The following is a 16,414-nucleotide window of genomic DNA, read 5'->3' as shown; positions in this document are numbered from 1 at the left end:
ATAATTAGAACAATATTTTCTTCTCTAGAGGAAAAAGCCCTCTCTGGTGCCATATGAATACTGTCACATTCAATTAGGACATATATAACGAGGACATAACAAGATCCTTCAAGCCATTGAGGAAATTGCCTGTATAATATTCCTGATACATTGCACAAGCTGACTAATCATGGGTTTTTAATTAGCTTTTCAGCTTTTTTTCCTAGTTTTGTTAAGATCCTTTTTTAAAAAAAAAAAAATCAAAGGCAGCATTTAGCATGTTGATAGAAGGAGGCATTGTACTGGAAGACATCTGTAAAAACTGTAAATAGCAACTAATGCATATGTGCATTTTTGCTACTCTTCTGTTCAGTTTAATCTGTTTTGAAAAATGAGTCAAATACTACTGATAAAACTATGGGCACACTTAAACCATTATGGAAACTAATGCGTAGAATGCATTTATGCCCACAGGAACAACTTCTAGCTCACCAAATATTTGAGAAGACAAAAGTGGTGTTTGTTTGTTTGTTTAGGATGTGTCCATTTGCATCAAGGGAGGAAAGGAGGCTTGTATTACATCTTGCACATTTTTTTTAAGTGAAGGCCTGAAATGAGCATTTTATTGAACTGAATTGCTTTCCTTCTGCTTTTTGTCCATAAAAGGAAAAGCACACTGCAGTGCGATTTGTGACTCCCTCCCCCCTTATAAGATCAAAACACTGTCTATCTTAAGATGAGGTGCTGATGGTTTGACCAACTGTGACCATGTCACAGTTAAAGTCTGTACAATTAATTTTAGAAGTTCCTAAAATACAGGTTCTGCTTCACTGAGGTTTTTCTTCGGTTTTTTTTTTTAAATGGTGTTCTGTAGAGTTTTAAACATATCTTTTACAGCTTTTGTTTCATAATGAAATCATTAGCTTTGAGTCCGTTTTCAGTATAATGCTGCTTATATGAGAACCATGCATACTGCACTAAGATTCAGATTTTATTATGGTGCTAGGCCGGGATAAATGCAATTATTTCAGCATTTCTTCAATCTTAGGCTTCTTGATTTTTTTTAAAAGCTGCTATTTACACCAATAAACATTCCGTTTGTCCAGGTGTTTTCCTGAACTTCAAAATAATTATTCTGCTGCTTATTTGATGATCTATCAATAGTGGATTAATAATTATAAATAAATAATAATAATGAGTAGCCTTTAGTTCTTGGAAAAACACAAGAGTTGCAACTGTTCCATTCCATCGCTGCAGATTTTTTTTTTTAAAGAAAAGACTGGACAGCCATTTATCTATCATGGAATAAGAACTCTTCTTTGGAGTTCTATGCCCTATGATTATATTTCTATTTCTAACCATATAATGAAGTATCATAATTTAGTAGTTCTCCAATTTCATTCTTACATGGAATTATGTTAAGACTTACAAAGATTACATTGCCTGCCAGTTTCTACATCTTAGTCATAGGGGCAACCTGATTTTCTCAAGAGTAGAAAGCTAATTTCTAGGAAATGTTATTAATTATCCTGACAAGAGATTAACTGCATGGCTGTCAGTTCCAGTCACACATCAGGTATATATGAAATGTAATTTTCTACTAGCTATGCTATTTGAGTTATTCTATGGTGAAAATAGAAGAAGGAAAGAAAAAATGTGAGAATATATAAAAACTAAGGTCTTTCCTTAAAAAAAAACAAACAGGAAAAGTTTTATCCTGAAATTTTAACTGAGTTGAGAAATAAGATGACTGCCAAGGTTGTTTAACCCAGCAGCACAATAATATTGACCACTAATATGTTGTAATTGTGTTGCTGTTATGTTTGATTGCATGCTGTTGGTGAGTACACAGCTGGAGGGCATGAATGGAATCCATTCTGCACTTTACATTAATGCACAGTCAAAGAAATACTTTGTTGTTTTTTTAACACATTTTTATGCAGCTGCCAAGATACCTACATCCTGTGATCCCATGTGAATTCCAAAGAATTCTCATTTAAAATCGAGAGGCAGACAAGTTGCTCATTTTTACATTAACATATCTGTAACCCATCCTATAAGGAGTTGCTGTTTGGCTAGAGAAAAAGCTTCAATAAAGCATAAAGAAATTGAAGCAAAACTTAAATTTTCAGCCTCCTTTAGATCAAACATGGTGATTCTGTGGTATGGTTTGTCATTGCTTTCTTCCAAGATGGTGTTGAAAGAAATGTCCTCCTGGGTTCAGCTCCAAGTGGAGGAAAAAGACACTGGAGACATGGAGGCTGCTTGGAAAGATGGTTTATTGTTGGACAGGGCCACATGGCTTGAGCCCTGAACAGAAAAGGTGATCACATGTTTCAATGTTGGCGGAGAAGAAGAGAGAAGGGGTGAGGAAGGGGCTTGCTAGGCTTTTTATACCCTGTTTAGTCCCACCTCTCTGTTTCCTGTTCCTGTGTAAGAAAAGTATTCTGACTGGTTGTCAGACTCCCATGGTACCATGCAGGGGGCGATTCTCTAGGCTGTGATGAGTTCTCAGATGCCTTGTGGAGAGTTGAGTAATTTCCCTTCCCCCTACAGCTGCTGTGAGGAGAAGTCTTTATTATGTAAAGTGGGCTAGCCTGGCCATCTTAATGGCCCATTAGCTGGGGATGGGCAGGAAGCTATAGGCAACTATTCTGTCTTTTAAAACATGTTTCTTTTCACATCCAGAGAAATATTCTGCCTTTTCAATATTTCCTAGGATATTTCATTTTTCTGGGAGAGGGCTGGATGATAACTTCCCACAATGGTGTCTTAAACTTCTTTGTGTAGTATACAAGCCTGCCATTTAAATACTAAGTGGCCTATCCTTGGCTTCTGAGCCATAAAAGATCAGCAAATGTTAAAAAAAAAATAACTACTTAATATAAAAAAGAATTAAGGTAGATATTTATTGCGCATTCTAAGGTGATTCCATTTGCATCTGGAGATAGTCAAAAAAGTGAAGAGAGAGAATGCTTAACTGTGTTATATCTTAGCCTAGCTTTCTATATATAAGAAATGTTTATTCATCTCCAGAGAATGTTAAGACAAGCTTAAAATTCTATGTCTCACTCGCCTTCAGGTGTTGAATGAACTAGAGATGCAAGATCAACATTCTAATTGCTAGAGCAGTGTTTCTCAACCTTAGCAACTTGAAGATGTCCGGACTTCAACTCCCAGAATTCCCCAGCCAGCGAATGCTGGCTGGGGAATTCTGGGAGTTGAAATCCGGACATCTTCAAGTTGCCAAGGTTGAGAAACACTGTGCTAGAGTATCCAGGCTCCATCTTAAAAACATCCATTTGCAACGGGAGTTAATATTATAATATTCCTACAGCAAGTTAAGATCAGTAAGAGAAGGGCAGAAAGGCTGGCTGACCCATATTTCCCGACGGACATCTTTTGTTTCTGTTTAATGTGCCATTTTGAAAAGAAGAGAGAGAGAATAACAATTGAGGGCAAACAAAATATTATTGGACATTTGTTTGGGGCCTAGACATTTTATTTTGGAATGTTTTATTTTAGTCGTAGCGTTTTTGACTGCTGTTACACTCTCCCACTCCCCATTTTGGTGGTGGTGGTGGGAAGTAATGACTTCATTTTCCTTCACAGCAGGAATCTTCCACAGCAGCAGTTGTATATTGCTCTGAGTTAAATTGATTGTAAAGTGTGATTGCTCAAACTTGGCATGTACGCTAAGCTTTTTTTCTCACAATACATAGTTGACTGCTGTGTTAAAGGTTCTGAATTGACCATTTAGAAAATACAGTTAAGTGGGTATAGTGTCGTGGACCTCAGTAGGGAAGAACCGGACCAGTGTAGCTATTGACTCAAAACTGGAACTGAGAAACAGCAGGAAAATGTCTGTAATTTATACTCCGGGACCACAGGGTCTTAACCAAGGATAATGCTTGAAAACCCCACCCAAATATGAACGTTCATAGTTTCCCTCCAAAACAGTTGGAGCTAACAGTGAGGGTCATCTAAAGATTAGTTTCACTTTAGCAGGGCTTAAATACAACGGTTCCACCACAAATGCGCGCACAACAAAAGCGCGCCTGACTAAACCGCGGTGTCAAAACTGCGCGATGAATGAGCGACTAATTAGCCCTAAAGCGCGCTGACAAAAGCGCGCCGACAGAAGCGTGCTGTAACGTAACCCTAAACCTAAGCTTAAACCTAACCCTAAACCTAACCCTAAACCTAACCCTAAGCCTAAACCTAACCCTAAACCTAACCCTAACCCTAAGCCTAAACCTAACCCTAAACCTAACCTTAACCCTAAACCTAACCCTAAACCTAACCCTAAACCTAACCCTAAACCTAAATGTAAATCTTACCTTAAATTAAATCGCGCTTCTGTCGGCGCGCTGTTGTCGACGCGCTGGTCGGTGCGCTTATGACGTTTGCGCTTTTGTCGGGTCACGAAACACAACTATATACATTCAATACATAACAGTGGGTTTGCTCACTGTCTCTTAAGTATTAACACTGTTGCGATTTATCATTTTTGTAGGCCAAGTACTAAAAAACGATCATATGTATCTTGAATTTTTTAAGTACCTGGTCAAATTTGAAATTTGCATTTTCCTTCTTTTGTGATTGGAATTCTTTTGTGAAGGACATTGAAATTCGTTGCAACAAAGAATTGCCATTTGTTTAAAAACAGTTTTTAAAAGTAGTTCAAGTAATTATTGGACGACAATAACAATAGTTTATATTTGGCTTGGCGGGGGCGTGGGGGGCTTGTTGGAAGACTTTTGCTGGTTGCATTTAATAAAAAGAATGTCAGTTTAAGAAAGCTATAAGGAATTATAGTCAATATAGATACTAATTGAGATAGGTAAATGTAATAATTCTGCCGGATTATATAATGCAGAACATTAGATGCATGGAGTTTATAACATCAGGGTTATAACTCCTCATAGGTATCTAATGAAAGGCAGTTGTGAAGTAGCTCCATATTTGTTCTAAGATCAAAGAAAGGTTGTGGAATTAACCTGTCTAGATAAGAGAGTTCTAGAAATACCAAGCAAAATATTACTTCCACCACAGGGTGGAGACTCAGCATACCTTTTGTCTAATTGATAGTCACTATTATGAACAATTTTGCATGCTGTCAGAAATTAAATTACATAAGATGCAGAACAGTGGTGGGTTTCAATTTATTTTACTACCAGTTCACTCGGGCGACGCTTCTGCGCATGCACAGAAGCATGTGGGTGGGAGCCTCCCGTTGCCACCACTACTGGTTCGCCCAATCCAGGGCGAACCGGCCGAAACCCACTTCTGATACAGATAAAGATCATCTAGAAAAACAAGTAATTGCTGTGGTATATAAATAATTAAATATTCTTGAAGAAGTCCACAAAATAAAGGATTGACTTTATGTCACTGTCAAGATTGACCCTGGATTTGAGACATTTCTCTACCACCCTAGGAAGGTCAGTGTAATGGAATATAGAAAGGAGGTGGATTTCCAGGAAGGAGGGATGTATGCCAGAGGAGTAAGAAGCTACTCAGTCTGTATGTTACTAGTGAGAGAAAGGGTGAAGACAGGCCCTCCCTAATAGTTTACAGAGTATATGCGGATAGTGGAGTAGAGTCCTTAGTCTGACAAAAGTTTGTTCACAGGTATGAAAACAATAGATAAACTGATCCTGGAAGAATCACATGTTATTCTTGATTTTGGACCCTAACAGTTAGAAAAATAAAACTTACCTGTTTCAATTGTCTTATTCTCAGTGAATGTAAAATAACTTTGCATTTTAAAACTACTTATTGGATAAGAGGCAAACATATTTTTATTCCTAGATAAATAAGTCATGGTTTGACTGCCGCAATACACTGTACAGGGACTATCCTCGAAGACCATTCTGGTACAGAATGCAGCAAAAGGCAGGCAGTAATGAGCATGCTTCATAACTATGTAAGACTCCTGCCTATGAGCTGCCCTCATTGCCAATTTGCTTCTGAGTGTGATTCAGGATGTTTATCCCCAGTGGTGGGATTCAGCTGGTTTGCACTACTTCGGGAGAACAGTTCTGAGCAGTTTGGTGAAATCAGTGATGGGTTTCAAAAATTGTTCGAACCTACTCTGTGGGTGTGGCCTTCTTTGTGGGAGTGGCTTGCCACCCCATGTGACCAGATGGGAGTGGCTTGCTGCCCATGTGACCGGATATGAAGATGCCGACGACACTTGTCAGAACCACCTTAAATTACCTCACACACAGCACTGGCGTGCATAAGAATAGGATGTAAACTTTTTTTTTAAAAGGCATCTTTGGTTTGCGTTAAAACAACTTCAACACACGCAATGTTCTGATTGCACCACAAACGCAGTAGTCATCCTTACCTTTCACAGAGGCACTGAGTTTTATAAATATGAGCATGATAGGGTAGAATAATCATATCCAAGGACCAGTGGTGGGTTTCAAAAATTTTTGGAACCTCTTCTGTAGGTGTGGCCTGCTTTCCGGATCCACTGGTGGAACCTCTTCTAACCGGTTCGGTAGATTTGACGAACCGGTTCTACTGAATAGGTGCGAACTGGTAGGAACCCACCTCTGGGTGAAATGGTTGTTGGAAGAAATCATTAGGGCAGGGAACCGGTTGTTAAATTATTTGAATCTCACCACTGCTTATCCCCCATCATGTCTCCCCAGCTGATTCAACCAGGGGTCTGTTTGACCCACTCTAGATGCCCTCGCTTAAACAACACCATTTATTGGGCCCTGGAAACACGTCATAATGCCTGCCTTCTGGAATGAGGTTTCCCATGAGATCCTAATGGTCCCCATCTTGCTGGTTTTTCGAAGAGCTAGTTCTTGATTGGGCCTTTGGTGAGGGTAACTGAAAGCCCCTTTAAGTTGTGTGAGTTCTGGTTTGTCATCTTGTATTATTGTTTATTCTTGTATAGTTTTATTCTTTTTATTGTTGTCTATCCATAAACCACCCTGAGTCATTTGCAGTTGAGTGGAATAAGGAGGAGGAGGAGGCAGGCAGGCAGGCAATATGATGCTAATGTACGTTTGTTGGAAGGTTTTAAACATTGGAGATCAGTTTTTCCTTGAAAATGCCCTGGTTTGTTGCTATTATAGTTATAATGGTCTGAAGGACCCTTGTTTTTCTTGATTTCTGTTAAACTTTACTCAACAAGACAGCAAATGAATCTGGCCATTCCACCTTGTCTCTGTGATTCTGAGAATAGCCAGCAGTACTGTAGCTGAATCATGGGTGATGAGCAACAGAAGTTATCGGAACATGTTTGAGCTTAGCGATTGAGGCTTTGACTGGAAATAACCCATCTATAATCCTTGTTCTGTATTTCAAAAATACTTTCTTAGTGTATATTTAATATGGGAAAAGAGAAGGAAGTTCGCTAGAAAGTCTTAAGAATGACGCAGGAAGAACGATTTAAATGTAATGCCAAACTGCAGAACACCAAATGAGATAATTTGTATAGAAGGGAATATTCCAGTTTCTTAATCAGCTTATACATCGATGAAAGGCTTCCAAAATACTTGCTTGTATTTATCAGCATGTATATCATGTAGTCTACCTTAATCAACTAACATTTTGAACTTAATTTTTGCAGGTTTCGTTTTCTTCTTGGATCTCCAGGAGAAATTGGAGAATTTTTAAACAGGTGAGTTTACAAAGTTGAATATATTCTTTGGGAGGGAGCTACTTTATTTTAATGAAACCATTTTTCCTGAAAAAAAAAATACTAGTGGTGTATCTATAACTCTTTTGATTTCAATAGAGGCTATTAAGAGTAATACGAGCACTCTCGCAAATAGCCTCTTTGGTAAATTTATCCAAACATTAAGTGCTCCTTTATCAAAAGGCAAACTGGTAAAAAAAAATACTTCTCAGATTTACCCACGTGAAGTATTCATTTTACCTTTTTAAAATTTTTGAGGCATGTATTCTTTCTTTTAAGTATTTCCACACAAAGTTCTGGGTTGTTTTCACCCACATAGGAGACAATGTTGTCATTTTTTTTTCTTTTTTGAGAGAGAGGGAGAGGGAGGGAGAGGGAGGGAGGGAGAGAGAGAGAGATGATGATGAGGATGGATGGATGGATGGATGACAGACAATTTTTCTTCTTCCATTTAGGATTAGGATTAGGATTTATTTAATTTATATGCCGCCCTTTTCCCCGAAGGGGACTCAAGGCGGCTCACAACTCAGTCAGGGAAAGGAGGTACAAATGGGATTAAAAAGACAAACAATACACAATTTAAAACACACAACAACCATACCATTCGAGAAGGGGGGCAGAAGCTCTTTAGCCCCAGGCCTGCCGGAATAGCCAGGTTTTAAGGGCTTTGCGGAAGGCCTGGAGGGTGGTGAGGGTTCGAATCTCCACGGGGAGTTCGTTCCAGAGGGTCGGAGCAGCCACTGAGAAGGCTCTCCTCCGGGTAGTCGCCAGTCGGCATTGGCCGGCGGATGGAATTCGGAGGAGGCCTAATCTGTGGGATCTGATCGGTCTATTGGAGGTGATTGGCAGCAGGCGGTCTCTCAAGTACCCAGGTCCAGGTTAATCATATCCCATTCTCAGAAATTGCCTAGACAAGTTCCTCCTAGATAGCTATCAAGTGCAAGAAATTTAGTAGGTACTAACATACCAATGAACAGATCTCCACTGGGACAGAGGGTTAAACATTTATCATCAGTGATCAGCAGCAACCTTGATGTCTGTAGCTTTCAGTTTCTCCATCAGTTCGAGATAAAATATCTGACGTAGTGAGACTTCTATATCTTGAGATGTCTAAAAACCTGCAGGCCATGGGGTCCCTGTCCCAGCTTAACTAATGTATTATTAAACCTTCCTAATTTTATCATCATTTGAATCATTAAGGAAAGGTTATTAAGTTAACTGATCTTTAAATTCCTTTTTGATCCCATCATTCATTCATATAGTCCTAAATAATTGCTGAAACCTGATCATTCATTCAGTTATTCATTCTGCAGTCAGGCCTATTTAGATATACTTCAGACATTATTTTTTCCATTCCTTTTTTTATTGTTAAAGAGTATGTTCTAAAGGTTTATGGACAGATGGACTTTTTAAAAATGGATGTAGGAAACCAAATATGAAAACAACACTACCCAGCATTAACAATCTGGATGCATTATAAAGTTTATTTTTAATTTATTTGTTTGAATTACATGACATCTTCAGTAAGTATAAGCGTGACATACTTCATTTAATATAATGTATCTGTAGAAACTTTGATTCAGAATCAACAGATTTATGTGATGCTAAGATGTTGCTGGTTCTTCGTATTTAAATGTTGGCAGTTGAAATGATTTTCAAAATGCATATAATGATTTGAAAACATGGAGTTTTTAATCCTACATCAATTTCCTCATTGATGTACTTCTAAAGTTCTCCTATTTTCTAAATAGTCTTACTGAATGTGTATACTTCCTCTGTAGTAAATGCTGACTTACAGGATATAATTAGGGTAGTATCAAAGCAGAAATTTTCCCTTCCTCTTTTGGAACTATTTATATTCTGGGAAGTGATAGTGATGCTGGTATAAAAACATCATGACACTTATTGACTTAAATTGAAGAATTCTGAGATTGCAGAAGGATCCATTATAAATTTTGTTGCTTTAATATCGGAATATTCTGCAAAAGGTTTGCAATCTTAATCTTATTAAGATTGAAAAAAAGTGTGTACCTTTAATTTTATGGCTTTTAATTAAATGTTATAAGTATAAGGATTATATGGGGGAAAATATCACAATTAGATGGTTTTATAATATCTCTACTATTCTAGTAGTCTATTTTGTGCTGAGAATAAAGTGAAATGAAAGTGGGAAGAAACATAGGTCATAATCTCAAGCTTGATTTACACGCACGCGCATGCATGCACACACACACACATGTCTTACAGCTTTTAGCTGTAAAATCACAAGTGAAACAACATTAGCATTTCAAACAATTAAATATTATTTTAAAAAATAAAATCATTTGTAAGTCAGATTTCAGGAATGCCATGGCTTTGAATTCGTTAGTTTTACATTCCTCTGTATTAAATTCAGGCTTATTTCTTAAAGAGTTATGTGCAGTTCTGTCTTGATGATTTCTTTTAATTTTTGTTCTCGCAATGGATTTTTAAAGTGACATATTGTGATCTGGTTCATGTCCTGCACTGAGCCCTAATTGGTTTGGTTGACTTGGGCTTTAGTGCACTGCGTGAATTTCTAGTGACTGTGGTTTATAAGCAAGTTGTCTGATTTACTGTGGTGTTTGTATCCAATCAGTTGTGAGTTATTCAATAGCTCAGTTAAAGGTATAACTCGTGCTTGTAACCTTTAACTGGGTGAAATAGTGCATCCTAAGGCAACGTTTTTCTTGAACCAAGCTACCTCAAATTGGGCTGGATTCAAAATCTGGGACACATGACTCCTGTGGGATTGAAATCTGGCAAATTTGTGGTTACTTCAGTGCTGCTGTTCTGCCAGCTGGAGAACCAGTAGGCCAGTCCTGCTCTGGCCCTCTAGAAGTTAGATAGACCAATCCTACCACTGGCTGCTGCAGGGTCAACCATGGTCAAGCCCTCAAGAAATTGGAAGTTGATCCCACTCTCACTCCTTTTTTCTTCTTTGTCATTCTGTTTCTCTGTTTAAGTCAGTGGTCAGCAACTCACAGCTCTAGAACTGCATGTCGATCTTTCATCCCTCTGTTGTGGCTCTCTGTTGCCAATCGGCTCCACAATTGATAAGGTTAGGGTTAGGGCTTCTGGTTAGGACAGGTAGAGGAAAAAGCATATCGTGCTAGGAGGAGACTATGGTGGGGGAACTGGACTTCCGGTCGGCAGAGGAAAAAGGATGCCATGCTAGGAGGAGACTCTATTGTGGGGGAACCGGACATCCGGTCGGTTCCAGAATTGAATGGGGGGGGGGCTTTCGGTTAGGAACTTTGTGGCTCTTTGAGTGTTTAAAGTTGCCGACCCCTTGTTTAAGTAAAGAAATATCTTTGAAATGATGACCCTTTATTGTCTTAGTTAGTTTTAAGCATTCAGTGGTGTCCGACTCTTGGCGACTTTATAGACAAGTGCTCTCCATGCTACCCTGTCAAGCACAGCTTCTTTGAGTTGTTGGATGTTCATCTTTGCACCAGCTTTGAAGGGATCAAGCCAGCAAGTCCCTTGGTTGCCCCCTTCTTCTTGACTCATGAACCGTTCCCAGCATCGTTGACTTCTCCAATGCATTTGCATGCATGGGATGGCCAAAGTAAATGCTTTATTGTTTAGTTTCTTCTAAATGTAGACACACATCCATGTAATATTTTGGATCTGTTGGTAGATGCTTCTTTACTACTGCAATGCGCTCTACATGGGGCAGCCCTTGAAGAGTATTCGGAGACTTCAACTCGTCCAGAATGCAGCCACGCGAGCGATTGTGGGTGCACCTCGGTACACCCACGTTACACCTATCCTCCGCGAGCTGCACTGGTTACCGATCGGTCTCCGGATACGCTTCAAAGTGCTAGTCGTAACTTATAAAGCCCTTCATGGTATTGGATCTGGGTACTTGAGAGACCGCCTGCTGCCAATTACCTCCCACAGACCCATTAGATCTCACAGGGTTGGCCTCCTCCGGGTGCCATCTACCAGCCAATGCCACCTGGCTATTACCCGGGGAGGGCCTTCTCTGTGGCAGCTCCGGCCCTCTGGAATGAACTCCCCGCAGGGATTCGGACCCTCACCTCTCTCCAGGCCTTCCGAAAAGCCGTCAAAACCTGGCTTTGTCGGCAGGCCTGGGGGTGATGAGTTCCCTCCCCTCTCGACATGTATGGTTGTGCGACTGTTGCCTACTTTTATTATTTGTATTTTGTCTTTTATGTTCCCCCCCCTTTTTTTCCCTTTGAATTGTTCGCCGCCCTGAGTCCTCCCGGAGAAGGGCGGCATACAAATAATAAAATACCTAAATACCTAGTTTCTTCTAAATGTAAACACACATCCATGTAATATTTTGGATCTGTCGGTAGATGCTTCTTTCTGTATTATGCATATATTGATAGTGAACAAAACTTTTGATAGCCCAAATAAAAACCCATCCAAAATGTGAAGGCAAAGAAAACGTTTGAACAAGATTTGTCTATGTCCGTGAACACACTGCCATTTCTTATGACGTGTAATTGATTATACAATTCTGATTTTACAGATTGGAGAACTTGATTCAAAAGAAATACATTATCAGGTAAGAAAATAGTCATTGTATCAAGTGTATCATTGTAAACTGCATGTTGTTTTTATATATTTTTTTAATCTAGTCTGTTTTATTTATGTATACCCCGATTCAAAAAGTTTAGGTCTTGTCCCTATGTGCTTTTCTCTGAAATTAATGGTATTTTCATATATACATGTTCTGACCCCCCTCGTCCCACACCAACACACACTCCGAGCCAAAGATAAGTTACGGCATTTAATTACCGTATATACTCGAGTATAAGCCGAGTTTTTCAGCCCACTTTTTGGGCTGAAAAAAGCCGGCTCGGCTTATACTCGAGTCTACAACTGGATCCGGCAGTGCTGTTGCCTGTTGGAGGAGGAGGGGATTCCTTCCTGCGAGACCCCGTCCAGAAAAATGCGGGGAGCGGCAGCGGAGCCCCGGGGCTGCTTCTGCTCCATCCGCTGGACTGTTTCCTCGCCTGCCCGCCCGCCCGCTCATTCATTCCGTTTCCTAGCCTGCCTGGCCACTTATTCGTTTCGTTTCCCTCCCCTGCCTGCCCCCTCGTTCATTCCATTTCCTAGCCTGCCTGGCCACTTATTCGTTTCGTTTCCCTCTCCTGCCTGCCCCCTCGTTCATTCCATTTCCTAGCCTGCCAGGGGAAGGATACTATGAAATCCCCCAAATCCTCCCCACTCCAGGGATAGGATACTATGAAAGCCCCAGGATCTCTTGTCTTGCTGGGCAGTCTGCGCCAGCCATTCCCTCTCCTCTGTTAACTCCCTTCCATTCCACGTCCGAGTCAAAGGACGGCCGGTGGCTGCTGGACCTCCTGATGGGCCAGAGGTCTGTCTGTCTGTCTGGATGTTTGTCTGGATGTGTCTGTGTATGCGCGTGTAGTCCGCTGACTTCCACGCAGGTGAGCCGCTGCAAGCCTCCCAAACGTGACAGGCTCCCAGCTTGGGTGGAAGAGTTTGACGCCCTTCCCGGCTTTGCTCTCCTTCGGGGTTAGAATCGGAACCCGAGGATGCCAGGTTCCAGTCGCCCCTGGGGTCTGAACCGAGAGTTGCCCGGCGAAGTTCCTCGGTGGGAACTCCGGCCGCTGCCCACCCATGGGGAGAGAGGGAAGAGCCCCGAGCGAGCCGCCTCGGTTTGGCAACCAAACCCATCCAGCCTTTTACCTCCCGTCCCCCCGCCCGCCCGCTCGCAGCCCCCTCCCCGGGCTGGCGCCAACTCCTCCCCGTGCCCGGCCTCCAGCCGAGGCAAGTCGGTGTCTCTTTAAGCTAGAGAGAGGAGGGGAGGGAAGGCAGGGACCAGCCGGCTGACAATGGGCCGGAGCGGCTGAGTTGGAGCAAATTCCGCGGCGGAGGCGGCGTCCCAGCTCCAGCGGCTCCGAGGCGAGCGGCTTGGCCCTTCCGCTGGGCGCTCGGAGATGAAGGCGCGCTGGCGCTGAGTTGAGCGGCGAGCTTGCCGAGCGCGCGGCTCCGGGAAGCCCCCCTTCTCCTCCCTGCTGGAAGCCGAGCGAGCCCCGCCGCCCACGGACTCCCGCGGCCGCCCCAGGGCTCCGGGAGGCAGGACCCGGAGGCAGCCCAGCCCTGCCGCCGCCCCGCGCCCTCCACCCGCTGCGCGAGAGGGGACCCCGCTTTCCCCTTGCCGGATGCGTCCCTGGCGGAGCTGAGCCATGCGGCGGAGGCTCCCACTCTGGTTCTGGAGCTTGCTGTGCCTCTGGCCGGTCCTGGTGGGACCCGCGGCAGGTAAGAGGCGCCGTCGAGCGCCTCGTACAATGATTTATGTATGAGGTTTAAGTGACTGAGACACACTCCTGGCTACGCAGCAATGTTATTTCTGACTTAGTATACTATGAAATCCCCCAAATCCTCCCCACTCCAGGGGAAGGATACTATGAAATCCCCCAAATCCTCCCCACTCCAGGGGAAGGATACTATGAAATCTACATTTCCTCCCCACTCCAGGGGAAGGATACTATGAAATCCCCCAAATCCTCCCCACTCCAGGGGAAGGATACTATGAAATCTACATTTCCTCCCCACTCCAGGGGAAGGATACTATGAAATCCCCCAAATCCTCCCCACTCCAGGGGAAGGATACTATGAAATCCCCCAAATCCTCCCCACTCCAGGGGAAGGATACTATGAAATCTACATTTCCTCCCCACTCCAGGGGAAGGATACTATGAAATCCCCCAAATCCTCCCCACTCCAGGGGAAGGATACTATGAAATCTACATTTCCTCCCCACTCCAGGGGAAGGATACTATGAAATCCCCCAAATCCTCCCCACTCCAGGGGAAGGATACTATGAAATCCCCCAAATCCTCCCCACTCCAGGGGAAGGATACTATGAAATCTACATTTCCTCCCCACTCCAGGGGAAGGATACTATGAAATCCCCCAAATCCTCCCCACTCCAGGGGAAGGATACTATGAAATCTACATTTCCTCCCCACTCCAGGGGAAGGATACTATGAAATCCCCCAAATCCTCCCCACTCCAGGGGTAGGATACTATGAAATCCACATTTCCTCCCCACTACAGGGGTAGGATACTATGAAATCCCCCAAATCCTCCCCACTACAGGGGTAGGATACTATGAAATCCACATTCCCTCCCCACTACAGGGGTAGGATACTATGAAATCCCCCAAATCCTCCCCACTCCAGGGGTAGGATACTATGAAATCCACATTCCCTCCCCACTACAGGGGTAGGATACTATGAAATCCCCCAAATCCTCCCCACTCCAGGGGTAGGATACTATGAAATCCACATTCCCTCCCCACTACAGGGGTAGGATACTATGAAATCCCCCAAATCCTCCCCACTCCAGGGGTAGGATACTATGAAATCCACATTCCCTCCCCACTACAGGGGTAGGATACTATGAAATCCCCCAAATCCTCCCCACTCCAGGGGAAGGATACTATGAAATCCACATTTCCTCCCCACTCCAGGGGAAGGATACTATGAAATCCCCCAAATCCTCCCCACTCCAGGGGAAGGATACTATGAAATCCACATTTCCTCCCCACTCCAGGGGAAGGATACTATGAAATCCACATTTCCTCCCCACTCCAGGGGAAGGATACTATGAAATCCACATTTCCTCCCCACTCCAGGGGAAGGATACTATGAAATCCCCCAAATCCTCCCCACTCCAGGGGAAGGATACTATGAAATCCCCCAAATCCTCCCCACTCCAGGGGAAGGATACTATGAAATCCACATTTCCTCCCCACTCCAGGGGAAGGATACTATGAAATCCACATTTCCTCCCCACTCCAGGGGAAGGATACTATGAAATCTACATTTCCTCCCCACTACAGGGGTAGGATACTATGAAATCCCCCAAATCCTCCCCACTCCAGGGGTAGGATACTATGAAATCCACATTTCCTCCCCACTCCAGGGGAAGGATACTATGAAATCCCCCAAATCCTCCCCACTCCAGGGGAAGGATACTATGAAATCTACATTTCCTCCCCACTACAGGGGTAGGATACTATGAAATCCCCCAAATCCTCCCCACTCCAGGGGTAGGATACTATGAAATCCACATTCCCTCCCCACTACAGGGGTAGGATACTATGAAATCCCCCAAATCCTCCCCACTCCAGGGATAGGATACTATGAAAGCCACATTCCCTCCCCACTACAGGGGTAGGATACTATGAAATCCCCCAAATCCTCCCCACTCCAGGGGAAGGATACTATGAAATCCCCAATTCCTCCCCACTCCAGGGGAGGAAATAAATATTCAAAAACATTATTGGTATCTATTTTTATTTTTGAAATTTACCGGTAGCTGCTGCATTTCCCATCCTAGGCTTATACTCGAGTCAATAACTTTTCCAGGTTTTTGTGGTAAAATTAGGTGCCTCGGCTTATATTCGGGTCGGCCTATACTCGAGTATATCCGGTAACAGACAGACAGGTCCTTGGCAGCAATGCAGCACAGATAAGCTGTGGCAGCAATCCAGTGTACCAAGCTCACAATAATGTTCTCCGACATTAGTTCCTGAGTTGACTTCTGCAAAAAGGCGTGTGCACAAGCAGTCTTTTTATAGCCAGGAGAGGAGCCTAATTACCACCAACTGAGTGCAATTACCTCCTGTACTTGCGCAACTGTTCCTGACGCCTATTAGCTCTTCGGTGCCTGGCATCCAGGAACAACTCACTGCTGACATTAGGAACACATTCCCTTGTCTCCTCCCCACTGGTCCAA

General features: G+C 42.9%; 1 protein-coding gene across 2 annotated transcripts in view; it reads left to right on the top strand.

Moving 5' to 3' along the window:
- The window catches only part of CYRIA (CYFIP related Rac1 interactor A), a 90,970-nt gene that overhangs the window by 32,301 nt on the left and 42,255 nt on the right, over window positions 1-16,414 (top strand). For both annotated transcript variants that reach the window (XM_032214522.1, XM_032214523.1), the window contains exons 2-3: window positions 7,577-7,627; window positions 12,168-12,203. The gene's annotated coding sequence lies outside the window, so the exon portion shown is untranslated. The remainder of the gene's footprint in view (window positions 1-7,576; window positions 7,628-12,167; window positions 12,204-16,414) is intronic.

This window comes from Thamnophis elegans, chromosome 3 (assembly GCF_009769535.1).
Source record: "Thamnophis elegans isolate rThaEle1 chromosome 3, rThaEle1.pri, whole genome shotgun sequence".
NCBI lineage: Eukaryota > Metazoa > Chordata > Lepidosauria > Squamata > Colubridae > Thamnophis > Thamnophis elegans.
The sequence above is the reverse complement of the archived record's forward strand: the minus strand, read 5'-3'. Positions and strand labels throughout refer to the sequence as shown.